The sequence below is a fragment of the Uloborus diversus genome, chromosome 6, assembly GCF_026930045.1.
Source record: "Uloborus diversus isolate 005 chromosome 6, Udiv.v.3.1, whole genome shotgun sequence".
Lineage (NCBI taxonomy): Eukaryota > Metazoa > Arthropoda > Arachnida > Araneae > Uloboridae > Uloborus > Uloborus diversus.
Genome location: NC_072736.1, coordinates 144,547,391 through 144,554,449, shown reverse-complemented (window position 1 = coordinate 144,554,449; position 7,059 = coordinate 144,547,391).

The following is a 7,059-nucleotide window of genomic DNA, read 5'->3' as shown; positions in this document are numbered from 1 at the left end:
CTTTATTCCGTTGCTTAAACCAGGGTTCTTCAATCTACGGCCCGTGAGCCAAATCCGGCCCGCAAGCATATTTTTCCTGTCCCGTGGGAAGCTTACAAGCTGAAAACTTTTTTTCAATTTGATAATATATTTCTTTTTAAGCATTTTAAAAGAAAATTAAGCTAATACAATCTCAAAAATTACTACTAAGCATGATCGTAGCTGTAGGGGTCTGGAAGGGGCAACTACCTCTCCCTTGAAGAGAGTGTTAACTTTAACTTTTCTTCCTAAAAAGTCACTAAAGATAATTTCAAATTGCATTTTTTGAGACTTCCATTTCAACAAATTTTTGAAGGATAGTCACTTTTTTTTTAATTTGATCAAAAATATCCTTAAATGGTGTTTTGGGGATTTTAATTTCAAACGATTTCCGGGGAGAGATTCTGAAGGGTCCTTTCCAAACGTATCAACATATAGCTTAAAATTGTGTTTTTTAACCTTCTGTGTCAAAAGATTTCGGCAACAGTTCCTGAATTCCGACCATTCTTTTAACATCATCAAAGATATCCTGAAACGTATTTATAGGACTTCATTCTCAGAAAGTTTTTGAAGAGAGGATCTAAAACTATCTTCATTTCCTTAACATCACAAATCACCAAAGATAATCTAAAATTGTGTTTTCAAAACTAATTTGTAAAGAGGAAAACCTTTGACTTCACCAAAAATTTGACTTCATTTTTAAAAAATAATTTGGGGAAGATAATTGCAACTTCTCTTTCCCTCAATTTGACTACAATTGCCTGAAAGTGCGAATTTTGAAAATATCTCCTGAGATGGACTTCATGGAAGAATTTCCGGGGGATATGGCTCGATCCCCTCAACTCCGTCCTTCGACTTATTCAAAGACAGTATAAAACATTTTAGGACTTATAACTTTTGTTATCTATTTTTGCTCCAAAGTAAATACATTTTATAAATTCACTCATTTCTTTTTTATAAAATAAACTTTAGTATAGGACATTGAAGCAAGATGGGTAAAGGCGGCAGCATCAAGTTATTGCCTGGCCCCGAAAACTGGCTCTATTTCGAAGGGGCAGCTAAAAACCACAATCTTGTTGTACCTTGGTTAGCCTGTGCCTAACGTCAATCTTGTCTTTACTCATGCCACTAAGCGCTCATATTAAAAACATAATAATAATTAATTTGAATTTTGACATCTTGAATTCAAATTATGTTTTTCGCAATCACGAGTGTGTCTGTGTATGTAGGCATGTGTGTGTGTCCAGGCATGAGTGTATGAGTAGTTGTGTGTTTGTGTGTGTGGGGGGGAGGGTATCTGTGGGTGTGTTAATGTGTAGGTGTCTGTATGTATGCGTGTGTGTAGGTGTATGTATGTATATATATATATATATATATATATATATATATATATATATATATATATGTGTGTGTGTAGGTGTGTGTACGTATGCGTGTGTGTGTAGGATATGGACGCAACCTCGAGACGGCTTTCGCTAGAGGAGCAGCATCGTGAGGAGCCGGTCGACGGCGATGCTGCAGAGGGTGCTGGCGGGAAAATAAAATCATAGGAACGCCAAAAACAGTCAAATGAAAGCAATAAGCAATCGTGGTTGCTCAAAAAAAAAAAAAAAAAAAAAAACCGTGGGGGTTGGGGGCGGGGAGCTAGTGTTAATTAAATCATCTGATTGTTGGATTGTTGGCCCGCCTTGCCTCCAAAAATTTACAATGGGGTACTTGAGCGAAAAAGGTTGGAGACACCTGGCTTAAACTATTGTTAGCAGTGTGAGCAATAGTAAAATTTTCATCAGTTTTTCTAATTATTTATCAATTAATCATCTGCAATAGGGATAAAATGTATTTTTCGAGAGATTTAGCATTTTATGATCAATTAATGTATAAAATAACTTTGAAGTTTTTTTTCACTTTAACGCTTGATCATTTGTTATTTCATAGAATAACAAAGAAAAATATGAAATATTTCATCGATAATTTATTTCAATTGAAGGGCTCGGGAAAGAAATGTGGCATGCAACAAAGAGTAACTTTTGGATCAAAATTTTTCTTTTTCATAACTAAAATTGAAACAAACATGACAATGGATTATGTCATTTGGAAAAAAACATATGTGGTTTTAATATTGCGGAATATAGAATGTATAATTCCTTCGAAAAATTCTAAAAATATTTTTTATACGTTAGAAGTTGGCCTGTTGAAAAATTCACATCGTGTGACATATCACATTCTTTGCCCGAGCCCTTCAATTGATTTGTCTAGTTGTTTCTTGAAATACTTATTCTATAAAATAAATGAATTATACATTTTAGCGGTAACATTATACATACTTGTGAAATATTAAAATTTCAAACGTATTTATTAAAGTGAAAAACCGACGTATATAAGGCAAAAATTATCAAGAAAAAAGAATTCTTGAGAATTTGTGCTTTATTTACGTTGGTGTTTCACTTTAACCAAAACGTAGCACAAAGCTCATTAGATCATTTCTCATTCAAACATATTAAAAAGCCTTTTACCAAAAAGTTCTGAGAATTGAAAAATATCTATATTGCAAAACAGTAAAATAAAGAAACTGAAAACAACAAACAAATCATTTAATTTATTCAAAAAAAAAAAAAAGTCAAGTCTTCTCCGTAAACTTGGTCGAAAGAAAAAAAAATGGCTGTAGATAATTTCTTCATTTCTAATTTCCGAGAAATAACTCAGTGCAAGTGTTGCGAACCGAAAATTAAATAAAACAAAAAATGCTCCTTAATGATCTCATAAACCGAAAACTTCACCTGTTCTTTCCACATACCTCTGTTAAAACACAGCAGCATATTTTATTTCCTGTGCAAAAGATGGTTTTGCTAATATTTCGGGAAACTTTAACGTCTTTTTTTACTGTTTATTACCTCACGTTTTGCTAGTAGCAGGAAAGTTTTGAAACAAAACGAAAACGCCGAGCAAAGAAATAAAACGCTGAATTTCGACTTTTACTTGGAATTGTTTATCGTATGCACTAGACGCTGTGCTGTGACAATGTTATCCGTTACTTTGCAGCTGATAAAGTGAAAATTGTTACAGTTAGTGAAATTTCACATAGGTAAGTATTACGTTAGATGTTTTTCATAATTTTTCCGATATTTTTCAGTTTTTCGTACAAACTTACGGACTTCTTTTAAATTGTTCTATACGTGATAATGTGAAATATTATTTTGCGTATAAAGTGGTTGAAATGTTTTGAATTTGAAAATTAAAGTAAGTGTTTTTAAAGTTCATTTTATAAAATTAATTTTTGCATGCTGTTCTAAGCTCTGGTTCCTGCTTATTTTCGTTTATACAATTTTAAATGTGTGGTTCATTTGTTGCATATCTAATTTTGACTTAATGTAAAAACATACAGAGTTAAATAGAACTCAATAGCATTAATTAAGTACCAAAAATTGCGACACGTGCAATTTTTGGCGCTTTATTAGCTTTGGTAATTGTTATTTATTTTCAGCGTGGTTGCTTTCCAAAGTTATTGCGTAGTATTTATTTTCCAGCGTTATTAGAAAAAAAAAAAGTGAAACTATGTGATGCAAGATATCTCCTGCTAAAATATGCGTTTTAAACATCTAAGTTTATTTTGGAAAACTAATATTGACGTTTGGTCGCCATTTTTTTTTTAAATGTATATTCAGCGCAAAACTAAATAACCTTAAGAAGTTCACTCTGAATTACGTTGCCAAGGTGGAGTCGACTGATGTGCTGAACATCTCCGGATTGGAAGCGTGTTATCGTAGCACGAAATACGTACGATAAGGTAGACCGGGGCACGTTTACATGGATTTTTTTTCAATGAATTTTCTAAATTTTATGTTTTAACTTAGAAAATTTTATACATAGCGGTTTTATGAAGCAATTAATGGAGTCGAAATTGTCATATTCAGTTGTTGCTCAGTTTGTGTTTTTAACCGTTAAAAAAATTATTTTTGAGTCTAAGTCAGTTGCGTAAACTTGCCCCGGACACGGGACACGTTTACGCATATTTATTTTGACACCTAACGTGGTTTTGTTAGTGTTTTGAACATAATGTTTTACCCTCGTTAAAATAAAGCTAATTTATTTCAGACTGAATAGTTTATAAAGTTAAAGCTGAATGGGGCATGAAGACAACACTACATGATTGTAAGCTATAAGGTACGAATTTGTAACTCAATCAAAAGTTAAATGGTGATTTTCAAAACTAAAGAGCCTGAAAAGACTAAAAAGTTTTGAGAAAGTTAGGAGCGAAAAAAGCGTCAAGGCACGTTTAGTGGTAAGACACAGTAAGAACGTGCGTAAAGGAGCTCAGACGTCAAAGCATAAACTTCCCCCGTCGCCAAGTTTGGATTTGTTATTAACGTGCAAAAAAATTAATAACAATTCAGTTCATATAAATACAATTTTCAAAAAAGGATAAAATTCTGCGAATTTTTATATATTTGTTCTTTTTTAACTAAGTATTATTTATTCACAAAAAACTTCGAAACGTTCAACTTAAAATTTACTCGACTTGATAGAAAGCAGGTTATTCTTTCTGTATGCTAGACCGAAGCTTCGACTGATGCTCAAAAACTTGTGAGGATATTTGCTAGGGAGCAGCATCAATATGTTATGACTGTTCGCTCTCCAGTTATAATTAGTTTTGAAAGAAGGCACTGCGTAAACATGCCCCGGTTTTCCCTATGATTTTGAACAAATAAAGAAACACACTTTATGTTTTGGTGGCCATTTTCAATAAAATGGTCGGTCGTGGGCGACTGGCGACCACTTTTCTAGAGCTTAAACAACAACCAATCACTTTTTTTCAGAATTAAGAATGATTGCAGCAAATTTGGAGCTAAATTGTCAGAAATTGTTTCTGAACGACAGATGTAAACTCTGTATTGATAAAATGAGCATATGGTAATGATGACAAAAATTCTTGGTTTGTAATTTTCCGCCCTTTTTAATGATTTTCTATGTTATCTGGTTAAAAAATTAAATCATTTAAATTTTATGGGCGTTCTGGTCCGCAAGAATCATCTCAATCTGAGCTGCTGCTCCTGGGGAAAAAAAAAGTTGAGCATCACTGGTCTACATAACTGTTTGGTAGTGGATTACGTATAATTTAATCATAGTGACAAAATTTTAAATTTCATTATTTAGAACAAACGTTTGCGAAGGTTTAGTTAGACAAAAAACTATTAATTTAGAACTATAATTAATTAGAATTTAACTTACAAAAAGTAACTAGTAAAATATAACACTAGAAATCTTTTGTACGTATTGTAGTATTTGAGAATAAATTAGTTTATGCGTAGCACTGTATAAAAGCCATTGTATGGCGGTATGTTCCAGACTCTCATTTTTTTTTCTTTTCCTTTGAGTTGTGTTGCTTCTGTTTCTTAAGTCCAATATAGGGAATGTGAAGCGTTAAAATGTTGTTTTTGAACTAGTCCACAATAATACAATTAATGTGAAGTATTCTAGTATTGATTTTGAATTAGTCTCTGAAAATGCATGTAGTATGAGGCATTCCAAAATCTAAAACAAAGTGATTGTGTGATAAAACAAAGTGATTGTGTGATTGCAACTTTCGATCCTAATGTCTATCTGTGAATCAAAGAAAAATCTACTTTAAAGAGTTATGACTTTGATTTTAAATGTCATTTGAGGAATTCCGAAAAACACTAAACATGGTTTTGCTTTTTGTCATGTTTGTAACGTGGATCTACAAATCTATATTAGCTACCAGTTTGTTTCGCACTCTTGGCTTCCTTAAGAGGTTTTCCATCTCCAGCTCAGTCACTTTCCTATGCCGGGCTGATGAGTGCTAATAAGCACGAAACTGCAGTCCTCGGCTGGAAATGATTGAGCTGGCGGTGTATTTCACGTATTGTTAACAAATTCCGACTTTCTAATGAAGCATGCAATATCATGCTTAGTGAGATTTAATTTCCAAAGATTTTAATGTTTAATGTCTACTGGCAAATTAAATAGTAGGTCAATGTTCTCACATGTTAATAACTACACTCTTTATATAACACTCTTAATAACTAAGCCACTGACTCCAAGACTAGTCGCGTAAGTCGAAATTTCGCGTTGTGGAAAAGTGTTGTGTATGATTTTTTTATTAACATACTCAATCATTTTAAACACCTTTTAAACTGTTTTAGTTCATTTTTTAACTATATATTACCGTTTCTTACATAAAGAGCTGAATTTTTATCGTATTTAAAAAAAAGCTGCATTATGCAACATAAAATACTGTTCGATGCACAAAATCAATGATCAATGGGAGGGAGAGACATAAAAATAAAATAGTACGGTACGTACATATGTAGCAGTAATAAAGCACTGCACTTTAAGGGTACTTTTCAGTAGATACAATTAGTTACATTTATAACTTAAAAATTGAAGATGATGATTTATGCTGCGCAATCTGATCGTCATTCTAATTTATGTTTAAGTACAGTAGCTTCGCATTTACTTTTATAACATTTGCATCTATGGTAACACCCCTCTTTCAGGGTCTCTATAACCTACAATACAAGAGCAGATTCCAATTTCATATTGTTCGCATTTTGCTTAAATACTACTCAGCGAGCTTCATATTAAAACCAAAGTCTGGACTTATACGGATTGCCTTCTCTTGACTTTTAATTATACGTATGAAAGATTCACTCATACTTAATTGTCGTGCTACCTTCGACCCACTTTCTAGTTATTCAAGCGTATCAAGAATCTTTACCTTTTCTTAAATTGTTGTAAATTTTCGCTTTTTGTTTCCATCTCCAAAATTTAGATGAAACAGCGTGCCTAGGTGCTAAATATTTCACCACCATTCACATTTATTAGAAGTAAAAGAAAAATGAGGAGTGGTGATATATACACACTAATAAAGCTTTGTTTATAGTGCGGTGTGTGGGAACTTATTGCGCAGTGATGCTGAAAAGATGAAAGTACATTCACGAAGTCAATGTTTAGTAGTTAATAACAAAGCCGAAACTTAGCATGACGAATCCTTTTCAAATATTTTGGTGTTGAGAGCGAGAA